This window comes from Salvelinus fontinalis, chromosome 3 (assembly GCF_029448725.1).
Source record: "Salvelinus fontinalis isolate EN_2023a chromosome 3, ASM2944872v1, whole genome shotgun sequence".
NCBI classification, from domain to species: Eukaryota; Metazoa; Chordata; class Actinopteri; order Salmoniformes; family Salmonidae; genus Salvelinus; species Salvelinus fontinalis.
Window position 1 is genome coordinate 29,909,845 of NC_074667.1, and position 19,482 is coordinate 29,929,326.

At 43.5% G+C, this 19,482-nt stretch overlaps 19 non-coding genes across 19 annotated transcripts; 14 read left to right on the plus strand and 5 right to left on the minus strand.

The window, feature by feature from the left end:
* Nucleotides 1-112: 112 nt before the first annotated feature.
* On the plus strand, nt 113-185 carry trnak-uuu (transfer RNA lysine (anticodon UUU)). Its single transcript has one exon. It is a non-coding gene; the product is annotated as a tRNA-Lys (tRNA).
* Nucleotides 186-1,448: 1,263 nt separating this feature from the next.
* Nucleotides 1,449-1,521, plus strand: trnak-uuu (transfer RNA lysine (anticodon UUU)). Its single transcript has one exon. It is a non-coding gene; the product is annotated as a tRNA-Lys (tRNA).
* Nucleotides 1,522-1,896: 375 nt separating this feature from the next.
* trnaw-cca (transfer RNA tryptophan (anticodon CCA)) lies at nt 1,897-1,968 on the minus strand. The gene has a single exon. It is a non-coding gene; the product is annotated as a tRNA-Trp (tRNA).
* Nucleotides 1,969-2,779: 811 nt separating this feature from the next.
* On the plus strand, nt 2,780-2,852 carry trnak-uuu (transfer RNA lysine (anticodon UUU)). Its single transcript has one exon. It is a non-coding gene; the product is annotated as a tRNA-Lys (tRNA).
* Nucleotides 2,853-4,115: 1,263 nt separating this feature from the next.
* trnak-uuu (transfer RNA lysine (anticodon UUU)) lies at nt 4,116-4,188 on the plus strand. Its single transcript has one exon. It is a non-coding gene; the product is annotated as a tRNA-Lys (tRNA).
* Nucleotides 4,189-5,445: 1,257 nt separating this feature from the next.
* On the plus strand, nt 5,446-5,518 carry trnak-uuu (transfer RNA lysine (anticodon UUU)). Its single transcript has one exon. It is a non-coding gene; the product is annotated as a tRNA-Lys (tRNA).
* A 595-nt stretch (nt 5,519-6,113) lies between these two features.
* Nucleotides 6,114-6,186, plus strand: trnak-uuu (transfer RNA lysine (anticodon UUU)). Its single transcript has one exon. It is a non-coding gene; the product is annotated as a tRNA-Lys (tRNA).
* Nucleotides 6,187-7,449: 1,263 nt separating this feature from the next.
* On the plus strand, nt 7,450-7,522 carry trnak-uuu (transfer RNA lysine (anticodon UUU)). The gene has a single exon. It is a non-coding gene; the product is annotated as a tRNA-Lys (tRNA).
* Nucleotides 7,523-7,897: 375 nt separating this feature from the next.
* trnaw-cca (transfer RNA tryptophan (anticodon CCA)) lies at nt 7,898-7,969 on the minus strand. Its single transcript has one exon. It is a non-coding gene; the product is annotated as a tRNA-Trp (tRNA).
* An 816-nt stretch (nt 7,970-8,785) lies between these two features.
* trnak-uuu (transfer RNA lysine (anticodon UUU)) lies at nt 8,786-8,858 on the plus strand. Its single transcript has one exon. It is a non-coding gene; the product is annotated as a tRNA-Lys (tRNA).
* A 375-nt stretch (nt 8,859-9,233) lies between these two features.
* On the minus strand, nt 9,234-9,305 carry trnaw-cca (transfer RNA tryptophan (anticodon CCA)). Its single transcript has one exon. It is a non-coding gene; the product is annotated as a tRNA-Trp (tRNA).
* An 816-nt stretch (nt 9,306-10,121) lies between these two features.
* On the plus strand, nt 10,122-10,194 carry trnak-uuu (transfer RNA lysine (anticodon UUU)). Its single transcript has one exon. It is a non-coding gene; the product is annotated as a tRNA-Lys (tRNA).
* Nucleotides 10,195-11,457: 1,263 nt separating this feature from the next.
* On the plus strand, nt 11,458-11,530 carry trnak-uuu (transfer RNA lysine (anticodon UUU)). Its single transcript has one exon. It is a non-coding gene; the product is annotated as a tRNA-Lys (tRNA).
* A 1,262-nt stretch (nt 11,531-12,792) lies between these two features.
* On the plus strand, nt 12,793-12,865 carry trnak-uuu (transfer RNA lysine (anticodon UUU)). The gene has a single exon. It is a non-coding gene; the product is annotated as a tRNA-Lys (tRNA).
* Nucleotides 12,866-13,460: 595 nt separating this feature from the next.
* trnan-guu (transfer RNA asparagine (anticodon GUU)) lies at nt 13,461-13,533 on the plus strand. Its single transcript has one exon. It is a non-coding gene; the product is annotated as a tRNA-Asn (tRNA).
* A 1,931-nt stretch (nt 13,534-15,464) lies between these two features.
* trnan-guu (transfer RNA asparagine (anticodon GUU)) lies at nt 15,465-15,537 on the plus strand. The gene has a single exon. It is a non-coding gene; the product is annotated as a tRNA-Asn (tRNA).
* Nucleotides 15,538-17,468: 1,931 nt separating this feature from the next.
* trnak-uuu (transfer RNA lysine (anticodon UUU)) lies at nt 17,469-17,541 on the plus strand. The gene has a single exon. It is a non-coding gene; the product is annotated as a tRNA-Lys (tRNA).
* Nucleotides 17,542-17,916: 375 nt separating this feature from the next.
* Nucleotides 17,917-17,988, minus strand: trnaw-cca (transfer RNA tryptophan (anticodon CCA)). The gene has a single exon. It is a non-coding gene; the product is annotated as a tRNA-Trp (tRNA).
* Nucleotides 17,989-19,241: 1,253 nt separating this feature from the next.
* On the minus strand, nt 19,242-19,313 carry trnaw-cca (transfer RNA tryptophan (anticodon CCA)). Its single transcript has one exon. It is a non-coding gene; the product is annotated as a tRNA-Trp (tRNA).
* Nucleotides 19,314-19,482: the final 169 nt, after the last annotated feature.

Genomic DNA, 19,482 nt, shown 5'->3' on the forward strand with positions numbered 1-19,482 from the left:
CAGATTTCGTTGACTGTATCAATTGGAATGAAGGCCTGTGTCTCTGGGGAAATGTACGATCTGACATGCATCTGCCCGGCAGGTTAGGTGTATGAAAACAGTTACATGCAGAGCCCGGATAGCTCAGTCGGTAGAGCATCAGACTTTTAATCTGAGGGTCCAGGGTTCAAGTCCCTGTTCAGGCGTCCTTTTAATATTCACCTTCCTTCAGAAGCAAGTCTTTCTATAATTGCAATTTCTGTCACTTTCCATGACATGTTCACGTGTGGACAATACAATCCCATAGCCAAAACAGCTTAGTCTGAAAACTTTAGGATTTTTAATCTGAACCTCCAGGTTTAAACTCCCTGTTTGAAGACTGATTTAAGTCTGTCAATCACACAGCATCATCTGATATAGGAATTTGCAGTGTGCCATGCTTTTGTGAGAGACGACTGTCATCTAAAGCATGATCGGATTGGTCGTTGTTTAGCAACATTTGAACTGTAAAGCCACATTGGTACTTGTGCTGATTCATTGACTTCGCTGTGTAAAGGCAGCGATTGCACACATCAAAATTCTGACCACGACGATATTTGAACACGCAACCTTCTGATCTGGAGTAAGACGCGCTACCGTTGCGCCACGAGGTCTTGGAAGAAAGTCATCTATGGGGGGGATGCCTAGTTCAGATTTCGTTGACTGTATCAATTGGAATGAAGGCCTGTGTCTCTGGGGAAATGTACGATCTGACATGCATCTGCCCGGCAGGTTAGGTGTATGAAAACAGTTACATGCAGAACCCGGATAGCTCAGTCGGTAGAGCATCAGACTTTTAATCTGAGGGTCCATGGTTCAAGTCCCTGTTCAGGCGTACTTTTAATATTCACCTTCCTTCAGAAGCAAGTCTTTCTATAATTGCAATTTCTGTCACTTTCCATGACATGTTCACGTGTGGAAAATACAATCCCATAGCCAAAAGAGCTTAGTCTGAAAACTTTAGGATTTTTAATTTGAATTTCCAGGTTTAAACTCCCTGTTTGAAGACTGATTTAAGTCTGTCAATCACACAGCATCATCTGATATAGGAATTTGCAGTGTGCCATGCTTTTGTGAGAGACGACTGTCATCTAAAGCATCATCGGATTGGTCGTTGTTTAGCAACATTTGAACTGTAAAGCCACATTGGTACTTGTGCTGATTCATTGACTTCGCTGTGTAAAGGCAGCGATTGCACACATCAAAATTCTGACCACGACGTGATTTGAACACGCAACCTTCTGAGCTGGAGTTAGACGCGCTACCGTTGCACCACAAGGTCTTGGAAGAAAAACATCTATGGGGGGGATGCCTAGTTCAGATTTCGTTGACTGTATCAATTGGAATGAAGGCCTGTGTCTCTGGGGAAATGTACGATCTGACATGCATCTGCCCGGCAGGTTAGGTGTATGAAAACAGTTACATGCAGAGCCCGGATAGCTCAGTCGGTAGAGCATCAGACTTTTAATCTGAGGGTCCAGGGTTCAAGTCCCTGTTCAGGCGTCCTTTTAATATTCACCTTCCTTCAGAAGCAAGTCTTTCTATAATTGCAATTTCTGTCACTTTCCATGACATGTTCACGTGTGGACAATACAATCCCATAGCCAAAACAGCTTAGTCTGAAAACTTTAGGATTTTTAATCTGAACCTCCAGGTTTAAACTCCCTGTTTGAAGACTGATTTAAGTCTGTCAATCACACAGCATCATCTGATATAGGAATTTGCAGTGTGCCATGCCTTTGTGAGAGACGACTGTCATCTAAAGCATGATCGGATTGGTCGTTGTTTAGCAACATTTGAACTGTAAAGCCACATTGGTACTTGTGCTGATTCATTGACTTCGCTGTGTAAAGGCAGCGATTGCACACATCAAAATTCTGACCACGACGTGATTTGAACACGCAACCTTCTGATCTGGAGTCAGACGCGCTACCGTTGCGCCACGAGGTCTTGGAAGAAAGTCATCTATGGGGGGGATGCCTAGTTCAGATTTCGTTGACTGTATCAATTGGAATGAAGGCCTGTGTCTCTGGGGAAATGTTCGATCTGGCATGCATCTGCCCGGCAGGTTAGGTGTATGAAAACAGTTACATGCGGAGCCCGGATAGCTCAGTCGGTAGAGCATCAGACGTTTAATCTGAGGGTCCATGGTTCAAGTCCCTGTTCAGGCGTACTTTTAATATTCACCTTCCTTCAGAAGCAAGTCTTTCTATAATTGCAATTTCTGTCACTTTCCATGACATGTTCACGTGTGGAAAATACAATCCCATAAGCCAAAAGAGCTTAGTCTGAAAACTTTAGGATTTTGAATTTCCAGGTTTAAACTCCCTGTTTGAAGACTGATTTAAGTCTGTCAATCACACAGCATCATCTGATATAGGAATTTGCAGTGTGCCATGCTTTTGTGAGAGACGACTGTCATCTAAAGCATCATCGGATTGGTCGTTGTTTAGCAACATTTGAACTGTAAAGCCACATTGGTACTTGTGCTGATTCATTGACTTCGCTGTGTAAAGGCAGCGATTGCACACATCAAAATTCTGACCACGACGTGATTTGAACACGCAACCTTCTGATCTGGATTTAGGCGCGCTACCGTTGCACCACGAGGTCTTGGAAGAAACTCATCTATGGGGGGGATGCCTAGTTCAGATTTCGTTGACTGTATCAATTGGAATGAAGGCCTGTGTCTCTGGGGAAATGTACGATCTGACATGCATCTGCCCGGCAGGTTAGGTGTATGAAAACAGTTACATGCAGAGCCCGGATAGCTCAGTCGGTAGAGCATCAGACTTTTAATCTGAGGGTCCAGGGTTCAAGTCCCTGTTCAGGCGTCCTTTTAATATTCACCTTCCTTCAGAAGCAAGTCTTTCTATAATTGCAATTTCTGTCACTTTCCATGACATGTTCACGTGTGGACAATACAATCCCATAGCCAAAACAGCTTAGTCTGAAAACTTTAGGATTTTTAATCTGAACCTCCAGGTTTAAACTCCCTGTTTGAAGACTGATTTAAGTCTGTCAATCACACAGCATCATCTGATATAGGAATTTGCAGTGTGCCATGCTTTTGTGAGAGACGACTGTCATCTAAAGCATGATCGGATTGGTCGTTGTTTAGCAACATTTGAACTGTAAAGCCACATTGGTACTTGTGCTGATTCATTGACTTCGCTGTGTAAAGGCAGCGATTGCACACATCAAAATTCTGACCACGACGATATTTGAACACGCAACCTTCTGATCTGGAGTCAGACGCGCTACCGTTGCGCCACGAGGTCTTGGAAGAAAGTCATCTATGGGGGGGATGCCTAGTTCAGATTTCGTTGACTGTATCAATTGGAATGAAGGCCTGTGTCTCTGGGGAAATGTACGATCTGACATGCATCTGCCCGGCAGGTTAGGTGTATGAAAACAGTTACATGCAGAGCCCGGATAGCTCAGTCGGTAGAGCATCAGACTTTTAATCTGATGGTCCATGGTTCAAGTCCCTGTTCAGGCGTACTTTTAATATTCACCTTCCTTCAGAAGCAAGTCTTTCTATAATTGCAATTTCTGTCACTTTCCATGACATGTTCACGTGTGGAAAATACAATCCCATAGCCAAAAGAGCTTAGTCTGAAAACTTTAGGATTTTTAATTTGAATTTCCAGGTTTTAACTCCCTGTTTGAAGACTGATTTAAGTCTGTCAATCACACAGCATCATCTGATATAGGAATTTGCAGTGTGCCATGCTTTTGTGAGAGACGACTGTCATCTAAAGCATCATCGGATTGGTCGTTGTTTAGCAACATTTGAACTGTAAAGCCACATTGGTACTTGTGCTGATTCATTGACTTCGCTGTGTAAAGGCAGCGATTGCACACATCAAAATTCTGACCACGACGTGATTTGAACACGCAACCTTCTGATCTGGATTTAGACGCGCTACCGTTGCACCACGAGGTCTTGGAAGAAACTCATCTATGGGGGGGATGCCTAGTTCAGATTTCGTTGACTGTATCAATTGGAATGAAGGCCTGTGTCTCTGGGGAAATGTACGATCTGACATGCATCTGCCCGGCAGGTTAGGTGTATGAAAACAGTTACATGCAGAGCCCGGATAGCTCAGTCGGTAGAGCATCAGACTTTTAATCTGAGGGTCCAGGGTTCAAGTCCCTGTTCAGGCGTCCTTTTAATATTCACCTTCCTTCAGAAGCAAGTCTTTCTATAATTGCAATTTCTGTCACTTTCCATGACATGTTCACGTGTGGACAATACAATCCCATAGCCAAAACAGCTTAGTCTGAAAACTTTAGGATTTTTAATCTGAACCTCCAGGTTTAAACTCCCTGTTTGAAGACTGATTTAAGTCTGTCAATCACACAGCATCATCTGATATAGGAATTTGCAGTGTGCCATGCTTTTGTGAGAGACGACTGTCATCTAAAGCATGATCGGATTGGTCGTTGTTTAGCAACATTTGAACTGTAAAGCCACATTGGTACTTGTGCTGATTCATTGACTTCGCTGTGTAAAGGCAGCGATTGCACACATCAAAATTCTGACCACGACGATATTTGAACACGCAACCTTCTGATCTGGAGTCAGACGCGCTACCGTTGCACCACGAGGTCTTGGAAGAAACTCATCTATGGGGGGGATGCCTAGTTCAGATTTCGTTGACTGTATCAATTGGAATGAAGGCCTGTGTCTCTGGGGAAATGTACGATCTGACATGCATCTGCCCGGCAGGTTAGGTGTATGAAAACAGTTACATGCGGAGCCCGGATAGCTCAGTCGGTAGAGCATCAGACTTTTAATCTGAGGGTCCATGGTTCAAGTCCCTGTTCAGGCGTACTTTCAATATTCACCTTCCTTCAGAAGCAAGTCTTTCTATAATTGCAATTTCTGTCACTTTCCATGACATGTTCACGTGTGGAAAATACAATCCCATAGCCAAAAGAGCTTAGTCTGAAAACTTTAGGAATTTGAATTTCCAGGTTTTAACTCCCTGTTTGAAGACTGATTTAAGTCTGTCAATCACACAGCATTATCTGATATAGGAATTTGCAGTGTGCCATGCTTTTGTGAGAGACGACTGTCATCTAAAGCATCATCGGATTGGTCGTTGTTTAGCAACATTTGAACTGTAAAGCCACATTGGTACTTGTGCTGATTCATTGACTTCGCTGTGTAAAGGCAGCGATTGCACACATCAAAATTCTGACCACGACGTGATTTGAACACGCAACCTTCTGATCTGGATTTAGACGCGCTACCGTTGCACCACGAGGTCTTGGAAGAAACTCATCTATGGGGGGGATGCCTAGTTCAGATTTCGTTGACTGTATCAATTGGAATGAAGGCCTGTGTCTCTGGGGAAATGTACGATCTGACATGCATCTGCCCGGCAGGTTAGGTGTATGAAAACAGTCACATGCAGAGCCCGGATAGCTCAGTCGGTAGAGCATCAGACTTTTAATCTGAGGGTCCAGGGTTCAAGTCCCTGTTCAGGCGTCCTTTTAATATTCACCTTCCTTCAGAAGCAAGTCTTTCTATAATTGCAATTTCTGTCACTTTCCATGACATGTTCACGTGTGCACAATACAATCCCATAGCCAAAACAGCTTAGTCTGAAAACTTTAGGATTTTTAATCTGAACCTCCAGGTTTAAACTCCCTGTTTGAAGACTGATTTAAGTCTGTCAATCACACAGCATCATCTGATATAGGAATTTGCAGTGTGCCATGCTTTTGTGAGAGACGACTGTCATCTAAAGCATCATCGGATTGGTCGTTGTTTAGCAACATTTGAACTGTAAAGCCACATTGGTACTTGTGCTGATTCATTGACTTCGCTGTGTAAAGGCAGCGATTGCACACATCAAAATTCTGACCACGACGTGATTTGAACACGCAACCTTCTGATCTGGAGTTAGACGCGCTACCGTTGCACCACGAGGTCTTGGAAGAAACTCATCTATGGGGGGGATGCCAATTTCAGATTTCGTTGACTGTATCAATTGGAATGAAGGCCTGTGTCTCTGGGGAAATGTTCGATCTGACATGCATCTGCCCGGCAGGTTAGGTGTATGAAAACAGTTACATGCAAAGCCCGGATAGCTCAGTCGGTAGAGCATCAGACTTTTAATCTGAGGGTCCAGGGTTCAAGTCCCTGTTCAGGCATGCTTTTAATATTCACCTTCCTTCAGAAGCAAGTCTTTCTATAATTGCAATTTCTGTCACTTTCCATGACATGTTCACGTGTGGACAATACAATCCCATAGCCAAAACAGCTTAGTCTGAAAACTTTAGGATTTTTAATCTGAACCTCCAGGTTTAAACTCCCTGTTTGAAGACTGATTTAAGTCTGTCAATCACACAGCATCATCTGATATAGGAATTTGCAGTGTGCCATGCTTTTGTGAGAGACGACTGTCATCTAAAGCATGATCGGATTGGTCGTTGTTTAGCAACATTTGAACTGTAAAGCCACATTGGTACTTGTGCTGATTCATTGACTTCGCTGTGTAAAGGCAGCGATTGCACACATCAAAATTCTGACCACGACGATATTTGAACACGCAACCTTCTGATCTGGAGTCAGACGCGCTACCGTTGCGCCACGAGGTCTTGGAAGAAAGTCATCTATGGGGGGGATGCCTAGTTCAGATTTCGTTGACTGTATCAATTGGAATGAAGGCCTGTGTCTCTGGGGAAATGTACGATCTGACATGCATCTGCCCGGCAGGTTAGGTGTATGAAAACAGTTACATGCAGAGCCCGGATAGCTCAGTCGGTAGAGCATCAGACTTTTAATCTGAGGGTCCATGGTTCAAGTCCCTGTTCAGGCGTACTTTTAATATTCACCTTCCTTCAGAAGCAAGTCTTTCTATAATTGCAATTTCTGTCACTTTCCATGACATGTTCACGTGTGGAAAATACAATCCCATAGCCAAAAGAGCTTAGTCTGAAAACTTTAGGATTTTTAATTTGAATTTCCAGGTTTAAACTCCCTGTTTGAAGACTGATTTAAGTCTGTCAATCACACAGCATCATCTGATATAGGAATTTGCAGTGTGCCATGCTTTTGTGAGAGACGACTGTCATCTAAAGCATCATCGGATTGGTCGTTGTTTAGCAACATTTGAACTGTAAAGCCACATTGGTACTTGTGCTGATTCATTGACTTCGCTGTGTAAAGGCAGCGATTGCACACATCACAATTCTGACCACGACGTGATTTGAACACGCAACCTTCTGATCTGGAGTTAGACGCGCTACCGTTGCACCACGAGGTCTTGGAAGAAACTCATCTATGGGGGGGATGCCAATTTCAGATTTCGTTGACTGTATCAATTGGAATGAAGGCCTGTGTCTCTGGGGAAATGTTCGATCTGACATGCATCTGCCCGGCAGGTTAGGTGTATGAAAACAGTTACATGCAAAGCCCGGATAGCTCAGTCGGTAGAGCATCAGACTTTTAATCTGAGGGTCCAGGGTTCAAGTCCCTGTTCAGGCATGCTTTTAATATTCACCTTCCTTCAGAAGCAAGTCTTTCTATAATTGCAATTTCTGTCACTTTCCATGACATGTTCACTTGTGGACAATACAATCCCATAGCCAAAACAGCTTAGTCTGAAAACTTTAGGATTTTTAATCTGAACCTCCAGGTTTAAACTCCCTGTTTGAAGACTGATTTAAGTCTGTCAATCACACAGCATCATCTGATATAGGAATTTGCAGTGTGCCATGCTTTTGTGAGAGACGACTGTCATCTAAAGCATGATCGGATTGGTCGTTGTTTAGCAACATTTGAACTGTAAAGCCACATTGGTACTTGTGCTGATTCATTGACTTCGCTGTGTAAAGGCAGCGATTGCACACATCAAAATTCTGACCACGACGTGATTTGAACACGCAACCTTCTGATCTGGAGTCAGACGCGCTACCGTTGCGCCACGAGGTCTTGGAAGAAAGTCATCTATGGGGGGGATGCCTAGTTCAGATTTCGTTGACTGTATCAATTGGAATGAAGGCCTGTGTCTCTGGGGAAATGTACGATCTGACATGCATCTGCCCGGCAGGTTAGGTGTATGAAAACAGTTACATGCAGAGCCCGGATAGCTCAGTCGGTAGAGCATCAGACTTTTAATCTGAGGGTCCATGGTTCAAGTCCCTGTTCAGGCGTACTTTTAATATTCACCTTCCTTCAGAAGCAAGTCTTTCTATAATTGCAATTTCTGTCACTTTCCATGACATGTTCACGTGTGGAAAATACAATCCCATAGCCAAAAGAGCTTAGTCTGAAAACTTTAGGATTTTTAATTTGAATTTCCAGGTTTAAACTCCCTGTTTGAAGACTGATTTAAGTCTGTCAATCACACAGCATCATCTGATATAGGAATTTGCAGTGTGCCATGCTTTTGTGAGAGACGACTGTCATCTAAAGCATCATCGGATTGGTCGTTGTTTAGCAACATTTGAACTGTAAAGCCACATTGGTACTTGTGCTGATTCATTGACTTCGCTGTGTAAAGGCAGCGATTGCACACATCACAATTCTGACCACGACGTGATTTGAACACGCAACCTTCTGATCTGGAGTTAGACGCGCTACCGTTGCACCACGAGGTCTTGGAAGAAACTCATCTATGGGGGGGATGCCAATTTCAGATTTCGTTGACTGTATCAATTGGAATGAAGGCCTGTGTCTCTGGGGAAATGTTCGATCTGACATGCATCTGCCCGGCAGGTTAGGTGTATGAAAACAGTTACATGCAAAGCCCGGATAGCTCAGTCGGTAGAGCATCAGACTTTTAATCTGAGGGTCCAGGGTTCAAGTCCCTGTTCAGGCATGCTTTTAATATTCACCTTCCTTCAGAAGCAAGTCTTTCTATAATTGCAATTTCTGTCACTTTCCATGACATGTTCACTTGTGGACAATACAATCCCATAGCCAAAACAGCTTAGTCTGAAAACTTTAGGATTTTTAATCTGAACCTCCAGGTTTAAACTCCCTGTTTGAAGACTGATTTAAGTCTGTCAATCACACAGCATCATCTGATATAGGAATTTGCAGTGTGCCATGCTTTTGTGAGAGACGACTGTCATCTAAAGCATGATCGGATTGGTCGTTGTTTAGCAACATTTGAACTGTAAAGCCACATTGGTACTTGTGCTGATTCATTGACTTCGCTGTGTAAAGGCAGCGATTGCACACATCAAAATTCTGACCACGACGTGATTTGAACACGCAACCTTCTGATCTGGAGTCAGACGCGCTACCGTTGCGCCACGAGGTCTTGGAAGAAAGTCATCTATGGGGGGGATGCCTAGTTCAGATTTCGTTGACTGTATCAATTGGAATGAAGGCCTGTGTCTCTGGGGAAATGTACGATCTGACATGCATCTGCCCGGCAGGTTAGGTGTATGAAAACAGTTACATGCAGAGCCCGGATAGCTCAGTCGGTAGAGCATCAGACTTTTAATCTGAGGGTCCATGGTTCAAGTCCCTGTTCAGGCGTACTTTTAATATTCACCTTCCTTCAGAAGCAAGTCTTTCTATAATTGCAATTTCTGTCACTTTCCATGACATGTTCACGTGTGGAAAATACAATCCCATAGCCAAAAGAGCTTAGTCTGAAAACTTTAGGATTTTTAATTTGAATTTCCAGGTTTAAACTCCCTGTTTGAAGACTGATTTAAGTCTGTCAATCACACAGCATCATCTGATATAGGAATTTGCAGTGTGCCATGCTTTTGTGAGAGACGACTGTCATCTAAAGCATCATCGGATTGGTCGTTGTTTAGCAACATTTGAACTGTAAAGCCACATTGGTACTTGTGCTGATTCATTGACTTCGCTGTGTAAAGGCAGCGATTGCACACATCACAATTCTGACCACGACGTGATTTGAACACGCAACCTTCTGATCTGGAGTTAGACGCGCTACCGTTGCACCACGAGGTCTTGGAAGAAACTCATCTATGGGGGGGATGCCAATTTCAGATTTCGTTGACTGTATCAATTGGAATGAAGGCCTGTGTCTCTGGGGAAATGTTCGATCTGACATGCATCTGCCCGGCAGGTTAGGTGTATGAAAACAGTTACATGCAAAGCCCGGATAGCTCAGTCGGTAGAGCATCAGACTTTTAATCTGAGGGTCCAGGGTTCAAGTCCCTGTTCAGGCATGCTTTTAATATTCACCTTCCTTCAGAAGCAAGTCTTTCTATAATTGCAATTTCTGTCACTTTCCATGACATGTTCACGTGTGGACAATACAATCCCATAGCCAAAACAGCTTAGTCTGAAAACTTTAGGATTTTTAATCTGAACCTCCAGGTTTAAACTCCCTGTTTGAAGACTGATTTAAGTCTGTCAATCACACAGCATCATCTGATATAGGAATTTGCAGTGTGCCATGCTTTTGTGAGAGACGACTGTCATCTAAAGCATGATCGGATTGGTCGTTGTTTAGCAACATTTGAACTGTAAAGCCACATTGGTACTTGTGCTGATTCATTGACTTCGCTGTGTAAAGGCAGCGATTGCACACATCAAAATTCTGACCACGACGATATTTGAACACGCAACCTTCTGATCTGGAGTCAGACGCGCTACCGTTGCGCCACGAGGTCTTGGAAGAAAGTCATCTATGGGGGGGATGCCTAGTTCAGATTTCGTTGACTGTATCAATTGGAATGAAGGCCTGTGTCTCTGGGGAAATGTACGATCTGACATGCATCTGCCCGGCAGGTTAGGTGTATGAAAACAGTTGCATGCAGAGCCCGGATAGCTCAGTCGGTAGAGCATCAGACTTTTAATCTGAGGGTCCATGGTTCAAGTCCCTGTTCAGGCGTACTTTTAATATTCACCTTCCTTCAGAAGCAAGTCTTTCTATAATTGCAATTTCTGTCACTTTCCATGACATGTTCACGTGTGGAAAATACAATCCCATAGCCAAAAGAGCTTAGTCTGAAAACTTTAGGATTTTTAATTTGAATTTCCAGGTTTTAACTCCCTGTTTGAAGACTGATTTAAGTCTGTCAATCACACAGCATCATCTGATATAGGAATTTGCAGTGTGCCATGCTTTTGTGAGAGACGACTGTCATCTAAAGCATCATCGGATTGGTCGTTGTTTAGCAACATTTGAACTGTAAAGCCACATTGGTACTTGTGCTGATTCATTGACTTCGCTGTGTAAAGGCAGCGATTGCACACATCAAAATTCTGACCACGACGTGATTTGAACACGCAACCTTCTGATCTGGATTTAGACGCGCTACCGTTGCACCACGAGGTCTTGGAAGAAACTCATCTATGGGGGGGATGCCTAGTTCAGATTTCGTTGACTGTATCAATTGGAATGAAGGCCTGTGTCTCTGGGGAAATGTACGATCTGACATGCATCTGCCCGGCAGGTTAGGTGTATGAAAACAGTTACATGCAGAGCCCGGATAGCTCAGTCGGCAGAGCATCAGACTTTTAATCTGAGGGTCCAGGGTTCAAGTCCCTGTTCAGGCGTCCTTTTAATATTCACCTTCATTCAGAAGCAAGTCTTTCTATAATTGCAATTTCTGTCACTTTCCATGACATGTTCACGTGTGCACAATACAATCCCATAGCCAAAACAGCTTAGTCTGAAAACTTTAGGATTTTTAATCTGAACCTCCAGGTTTAAACTCCCTGTTTGAAGACTGATTTAAGTCTGTCAATCACACAGCATCATCTGATATAGGAATTTGCAGTGTGCCATGCTTTTGTGAGAGACGACTGTCATCTAAAGCATGATCGGATTGGTCGTTGTTTAGCAACATTTGAACTGTAAAGCCACATTGGTACTTGTGCTGATTCATTGACTTCGCTGTGTAAAGGCAGCGATTGCACACATCAAAATTCTGACCACGACGATATTTGAACACGCAACCTTCTGATCTGGAGTCAGACGCGCTACCGTTGCGCCACGAGGTCTTGGAGAAAGTCATCTATGGGGGGGATGCCTAGTTCAGATTTCGTTGACTGTATCAATTGGAATGAAGGCCTGTGTCTCTGGGGAAATGTACGATCTGACATGCATCTGCCCGGCAGGTTAGGTGTATGAAAACAGTTTCATACAGAGCCCGGATAGCTCAGTCGGTAGAGCATTAGACTTTTAATCTGAGGGTCCATGGTTCAAGTCCCTCTTCAGGCGTACTTTTAATATTCACCTTCCTTCAGAAGCAAGTCTTTCTATAATTGCAATTTCTGTCACTTTCCATGACATGTTCACGTGTGGAAAATACAATCCCATAGCCAAAAGAGCTTAGTCTGAAAACTTTAGGATTTTTAATTTGAATTTCCAGGTTTAAACTCCCTGTTTGAAGACTGATTTAAGTCTGTCAATCACACAGCATCATCTGATATAGGAATTTGCAGTGTGCCATGCTTTTGCGAGAGACGACTGTCATCTAAAGCATCATCGGATTGGTCGTTGTTTAGCAACATTTGAACTGTAAAGCCACATTGGTACTTGTGCTGATTCATTGACTTCGCTGTGTAAAGGCAGCGATTGCACACATCAAAATTCTGACCACGACGTGATTTGAACACGCAACCTTCTGATCTGGAGTTAGACGCGCTACCGTTGCACCACGAGGTCTTGGAAGAAACTCATCTATGGGGGGGATGCCAATTTCAGATTTCGTTGACTGTATCAATTGGAATGAAGGCCTGTGTCTCTGGGGAAATGTTCGATCTGACATGCATCTGCCCGGCAGGTTAAGTGTATGAAAACAGTTACTTGCAAAGCCCGGATAGCTCAGTCGGTAGAGCATCAGACTTTTAATCTGAGGGTCCAGGGTTCAAGTCCCTGTTCAGGCGTTCTTTTAATATTCACCTTCCTTCAGAAGCAAGTCTTTCTATAATTGCAATTTCTGTCACTTTCCATGACATGTTCACGTGTGGACAATACAATCCCATAGCCAAAACAGCTTAGTCTGAAAACTTTAGGATTTTTAATCTGAACCTCCAGGTTTAAACTCCCTGTTTGAAGACTGATTTAAGTCTGTCAATCACACAGCATCATCTGATATAGGAATTTGCAGTGTGCCATGCTTTTGTGAGAGACGACTGTCATCTAAAGCATGATCGGATTGGTCGTTGTTTAGCAACATTTGAACTGTAAAGCCACATTGGTACTTGTGCTGATTCATTGACTTCGCTGTGTAAAGGCAGCGATTGCACACATCAAAATTCTGACCACGACGTGATGTGAACACGCTACCTTCTAATCTGGAGTTAGACGCGCTACCGTTGCACCACGAGGTCTTGGAAGAAACTCATCTATGGGGGGGATGCCAATTTCAGATTTCGTTGACTGTATCAATTGGAATGAAGGCCTGTGTCTCTGGGGAAATGTTCGATCTGACATGCATCTGCCCGGCAGGTTAGGTGTATGAAAACAGTTACATGCAAAGCCCGGATAGCTCAGTCGGTAGAGCATCAGACTGTTAATCTGAGGGTCCAGCGTTCAAGTCCCTGTTCAGTCGTCCTTTTAATATTCACCTTCCTTCAGAAGCAAGTCTTTCTATAATTGCAATTTCTGTCACTTTCCATGACATGTTCACGTGTGGACAATACAATCCCATAGCCAAAACAGCTTAGTCTGAAAACTTTAGGAATTTTAATCTGAACCTCCAGGTTTAAACTCCCTGTTTGAAGACTGATTTAAGTCTGTCAATCACACAGCATCATCTGATATAGGAATTTGCAGTGTGCCATGCTTTTGTGAGAGACGACTGTCATCTAAAGCATGATCGGATTGGTCGTTGTTTAGCAACATTTGAACTGTAAAGCCACATTGGTACTTGTGCTGATTCATTGACTTCGCTGTGTAAAGGCAGCGATTGCACACATCAAAATTCTGACCACGACGATATTTGAACACGCAACCTTCTGATCTGGAGTCAGACGCGCTACCGTTGCGCCACGAGGTCTTGGAAGAAAGTCATCTATGGGGGGGATGCCTAGTTCAGATTTCGTTGACTGTATCAATTGGAATGAAGGCCTGTGTCTCTGGGGAAATGTACGATCTGACATGCATCTGCCCGGCAGGTTAGGTGTATGAAAACAGTTACATGCAGAGCCCGGATAGCTCAGTCGGTAGAGCATCAGACTTTTAATCTGAGGGTCCATGGTTCAAGTCCCTGTTCAGGCGTACTTTTAATATTCACCTTCCTTCAGAAGCAAGTCTTTCTATAATTGCAATTTCTGTCACTTTCCATGACATGTTCACGTGTGGAAAATACAATCCCATAGCCAAAAGAGCTTAGTCTGAAAACTTTAGGATTTTTAATTTGAATTTCCAGGTTTAAACTCCCTGTTTGAAGACTGATTTAAGTCTGTCAATCACACAGCATCATCTGATATAGGAATTTGCAGTGTGCCATGCTTTTGTGAGAGACGACTGTCATCTAAAGCATGATCGGATTGGTCGTTGTTTAGCAACATTTGAACTGTAAAGCCACATTGGTACTTGTGCTGATTCATTGACTTCGCTGTGTAAAGGCAGCGATTGCACACATCAAAATTCTGACCACGACGATATTTGAACACGCAACCTTCTGATCTGGAGTCAGACGCGCTACCGTTGCACCACGAGGTCTTGGAAGAAAGTCATCTATGGGGGGGATGCCTAGTTCAGATTTCGTTGACTGTATCAATTGGAATGAAGGCCTGTGTCTCTGGGGAAATGTACGATCTGACATGCATCTGCCCGGCAGGTTAGGTGTATGAAAACAGTTACATGCAGAGCCCTGATAGCTCAGTCGGTAGAGCATCAGACTTTTAATCTGAGGGTCCATGGTTCAAGTCCCTGTTCAGGCGTACTTTTAATATTCACCTTCCTTCAGAAGCAAGTCTTTCTATAATTGCAATTTCTGTCACTTTCCATGACATGTTCACGTGTGGACAATACAATCCCATAGCCAAAACAGCTTAGTCTGAAAACTTTAGGATTTTTAATCTGAACCTCCAGGTTTAAACTCCCTGTTTGAAGACTGATTTAAGTCTGTCAATCACACAGCATCATCTGATATAGGAATTTGCAGTGTGCCATGCTTTTGTGAGAGACGACTGTCATCTAAAGCATGATCGGATTGGTCGTTGTTTAGCAACATTTGAACTGTAAAGCCACATTGGTACTTGTGCTGATTCATTGACTTCGCTGTGTAAAGGCAGCGATTGCACACATCAAAATTCTGACCACGACGTGATTTGAACACGCTACCTTCTAATCTGGAGTTAGACGCGCTACCGTTGCACCACGAGGTCTTGGAAGAAACTCATCTATGGGGGGGATGCCAATTTCAGATTTCGTTGACTGTATCAATTGGAATGAAGGCCTGTGTCTCTGGGGAAATGTTCGATCTGACATGCATCTGCCCGGCAGGTTAGGTGTATGAAAACAGTTACATGCAAAGCCCGGATAGCTCAGTCGCTAGAGCATCAGACTGTTTATCTGAGGGTCCAGGGTTCAAGTCCCTGTTCAGGCGTCCTTTTAATATTCACCTTCCTTCAGAAGCAAGTCTTTCTATAATTGCAATTTCTGTCACTTTCCATGACATGTTCACGTGTGGACAATACAATCCCATAGCCAAAACAGCTTAGTCTGAAAACTTTAGGAATTTTAATCTGAACCTCCAGGTTTAAACTCCCTGTTTGAAGACTGATTTAAGTCTGTCAATCACACAGCATCATCTGATATAGGAATTTGCAGTGTGCCATGCTTTTGTGAGAGACGACTGTCATCTAAAGCATGATCGGATTGGTCGTTGTTTAGCAACATTTGAACTGTAAAGCCACATTGGTACTTGTGCTGATTCATTGACTTCGCTGTGTAAAGGCAGCGATTGCACACATCAAAATTCTGACCACGACGATATTTGAACACGCAACCTTCTGATCTGGAGTCAGACGCGCTACCGTTGCGCCACGAGGTCTTGGAAGAAAGTCATCTATGGGGGGGATGCCTAGTTCAGATTTAGTTGACTGTATCAATTGGAATGAAGGCCTGTGTCTCTGGGGAAATGTACGATCTGACATGCATCTGCCCGGCAGGTTAGGTGTATGAAAACAGTTACATGCAGAGCCCGGATAGCTCAGTCGGTAGAGCATCAGACTTTTAATCTGAGGGTCCATGGTTCAAGTCCCTGTTCAGGCGTACTTTTAATATTCACCTTCCTTCAGAAGCAAGTCTTTCTATAATTGCAATTTCTGTCACTTTCCATGACATGTTCACGTGTGGAAAATACAATCCCATAGCCAAAAGAGCTTAGTCTGAAAACTTTAGGATTTTTAATTTGAATTTCCAGGTTTAAACTCCCTGTTTGAAGACTGATTTAAGTCTGTCAATCACACAGCATCATCTGATATAGGAATTTGCAGTGTGCCATGCTTTTGTGAGAGACGACTGTCATCTAAAGCATCATCGGATTGGTCGTTGTTTAGCAACATTTGAACTGTAAAGCCACATTGGTACTTGTGCTGATTCATTGACTTCGCTGTGTAAAGGCAGCGATTGCACACATCAAAATTCTGACCACGACGTGATTTGAACACGCAACCTTCTGATCTGGAGTTAGACGCGCTACCGTTGCACCACGAGGTCTTGGAAGAAACTCATCTATGGGGGGGATGCCAATTTCAGATTTCGTTGACTGTATCAATTGGAATGAAGGCCTGTGTCTCTGGGGAAATGTTCGATCTGACATGCATCTGCCCGGCAGGTTAGGTGTATGAAAACAGTTACATGCAAAGCCCGGATAGCTCAGTCGGTAGAGCATCAGACTTTTAATCTGAGGGTCCAGGGTTCAAGTCCCTGTTCAGTCGTCCTTTTAATATTCACCTTCCTTCAGAAGCAAGTCTTTCTATAATTGCAATTTCTGTCACTTTCCATGACATGTTCACGTGTGGACAATACAATCCCATAGCCAAAACAGCTTAGTCTGAAAACTTTAGGAATTTTAATCTGAACCTCCAGGTTTAAACTCCCTGTTTGAAGACTGATTTAAGTCTGTCAATCACACAGCATCATCTGATATAGGAATTTGCAGTGTGCCATGCTTTTGTGAAAGACGACTGTCATCTAAAGCATCATCGGATTGGTCGTTGTTTAGCAACATTTGAACTGTAAAGCCACATTGGTACTTGTGCTGATTCATTGACTTCGCTGTGTAAAGGCAGAGATTGCACACATCAAAATTCTGACCACGACGTGATTTGAACACGAAACTTTCTGATCTGGAGTCAGACGCGCTACCGTTGCGCCACAAGGTCTTGGAAGAATCTCATCTGTGGGGGGGACGCCTAGTTCAGATTTCGTTGACTGTATCAATTGGAATGAAGGCCTGTGTCTCTGGGGAAATGTACGATCTGACATGCATCTGCCCGTCAGGTTCGGTGTATGAAAACAGTCACATGCAGAGCCCGGATAGCTCAGTCGGTAGAGCATCAGACTTTTAATCTGAGGGTCCAGGGTTCAAGTCCCTGTTCAGGCGTCCTTTTAATATTCAACTTCCTTCAGAAGCAAGTCTTTCTATAATTGCAATTTCTGTCACTTTCCATGACATGTTCACGTGTGGACAATACAATCCCATAGCCAAAACAGCTTAGTCTGAAAACTTTAGGATTTTTAATCTGAACCTCCAGGTTTAAACTCCCTGTTTGAAGACTGATTTAAGTCTGTCAATCACATAGCATCATCTGATATAGGAATTTGCAGTGTGCCATGCTTTTGTGAGAGACGACTGTCATCTAAAGCATCATCGGATTGGTCGTTGTTTAGCAACATTTGAACTGTAAAGCCACATTGGTACTTGTGCTGATTCATTGACTTCGCTGTGTAAAGGCAGCGATTGCACACATCAAAATTCTGACCACGACGTGATTTGAACACGCAACCTTCTGATCTGGAGTCAGACGCGCTACCGTTGCGCCACGAGGTCTTTGAAGAAAGTCATCTATGGGGGGGATGCCTAGTTCAGATTTCGTTGACTGTATCAATTGGAATGAAGGCCTGTGTCTCTGGGGAAATGTACGATCTGACATGCATCTGCCCGTCAGGTTCGGTGTATGAAAACAGTCACATGCAGAGCCCGGATAGCTCAGTCGGTAGAGAATCAGACTTTTAATCTGAGGGTCCAGGGTTCAAGTCCCTGTTCAGGCGTCCTTTTAATATTCACCTTCCTTCAGAAGCAAGTCTTTCTATAATTGCAATTTCTGTCACTTTCCATGACATGTTCACGTGTGGACAATACAATCCCATAGCCAAAACAGCTTAGTCTGAAAACTTTAGGATTTTTAATCTGAACCTCCAGGTTTAAACTCACTGATTTAAGTCTGTCAATCACATAGCATCATCTGATATAGGAATTTGCAGTGTGTCATGCTTTTGTGAGAGACGACTGTCATCTAAAGCATCATCGGATTGGTCGTTGTTTAGCAACATTTGAACTGTAAAGCCACATTGGTACTTGTGCTGATTCATTGACTTCGCTGTGTAAAGGCAGCGATTGCACACATCAAAATTCTGACCACGACGTGATTTGAACACGCAACCTTCTTATCTGGAGTCAGACGCGCTACCGTTGCGCCACGAGGTCTTGGAAGAAACTCATCTATGGGGGGGATGCCTAGTTCAGATTTCGTTGACTGTATCAATTGGAATGAAGGCCTGTGTCTCTGGGGAAATGTACGATCTGACATGCATCTGCCCGGCAGGTTAGGTGTATGAAAACAGTTACATGCAGAGCCCGGATAGCTCAGTCGGTAGAGCATCAGACTTTTAATCTGAGGGTCCAGGGTTCAAGTCACTGTTCAGGCGTAAATTTAATATTCACCTTCCTTCAGAAGCAAGTCTTTCTATAATTGCAATTTCTGTCACTTTCCATGACATGTTCACGTGTGGACAATACAATCCCATAGCCAAAACAGCTTAGTCTGAAAACTTTAGGATTTTTAATCTGAACCTCCAGGTTTAAACTCCCTGTTTGAAGACTGATTTAAGTCTGTCAATCACATAGCATCATCTGATATAGGAATTTGCAGTGTGCCATGCTTTTGTGAGAGACGACTGTCATCTAAAGCATCATCGGATTGGTCGTTGTTTAGCAACATTTGAACTGTAAAGCCACATTGGTACTTGTGCTGATTCATTGACTTCGCTGTGTAAAGGCAGCGATTGCACACATCAAAATTCTGACCACGACGTGATTTGAACACGCAACCTTCTGATCTGGAGTCAGACGCGCTACCGTTGCGCCACGAGGTCTTTGAAGAAAGTCATCTATGGGGGGGATGCCTAGTTCAGATTTCGTTGACTGTATCAATTGGAATGAAGGCCTGTGTCTCTGGGGAAATGTACGATCTGACATGCATCTGCCCGTCAGGTTCGGTGTATGAAAACAGTCACATGCAGAGCCCGGGTAGCTCAGTCGGTA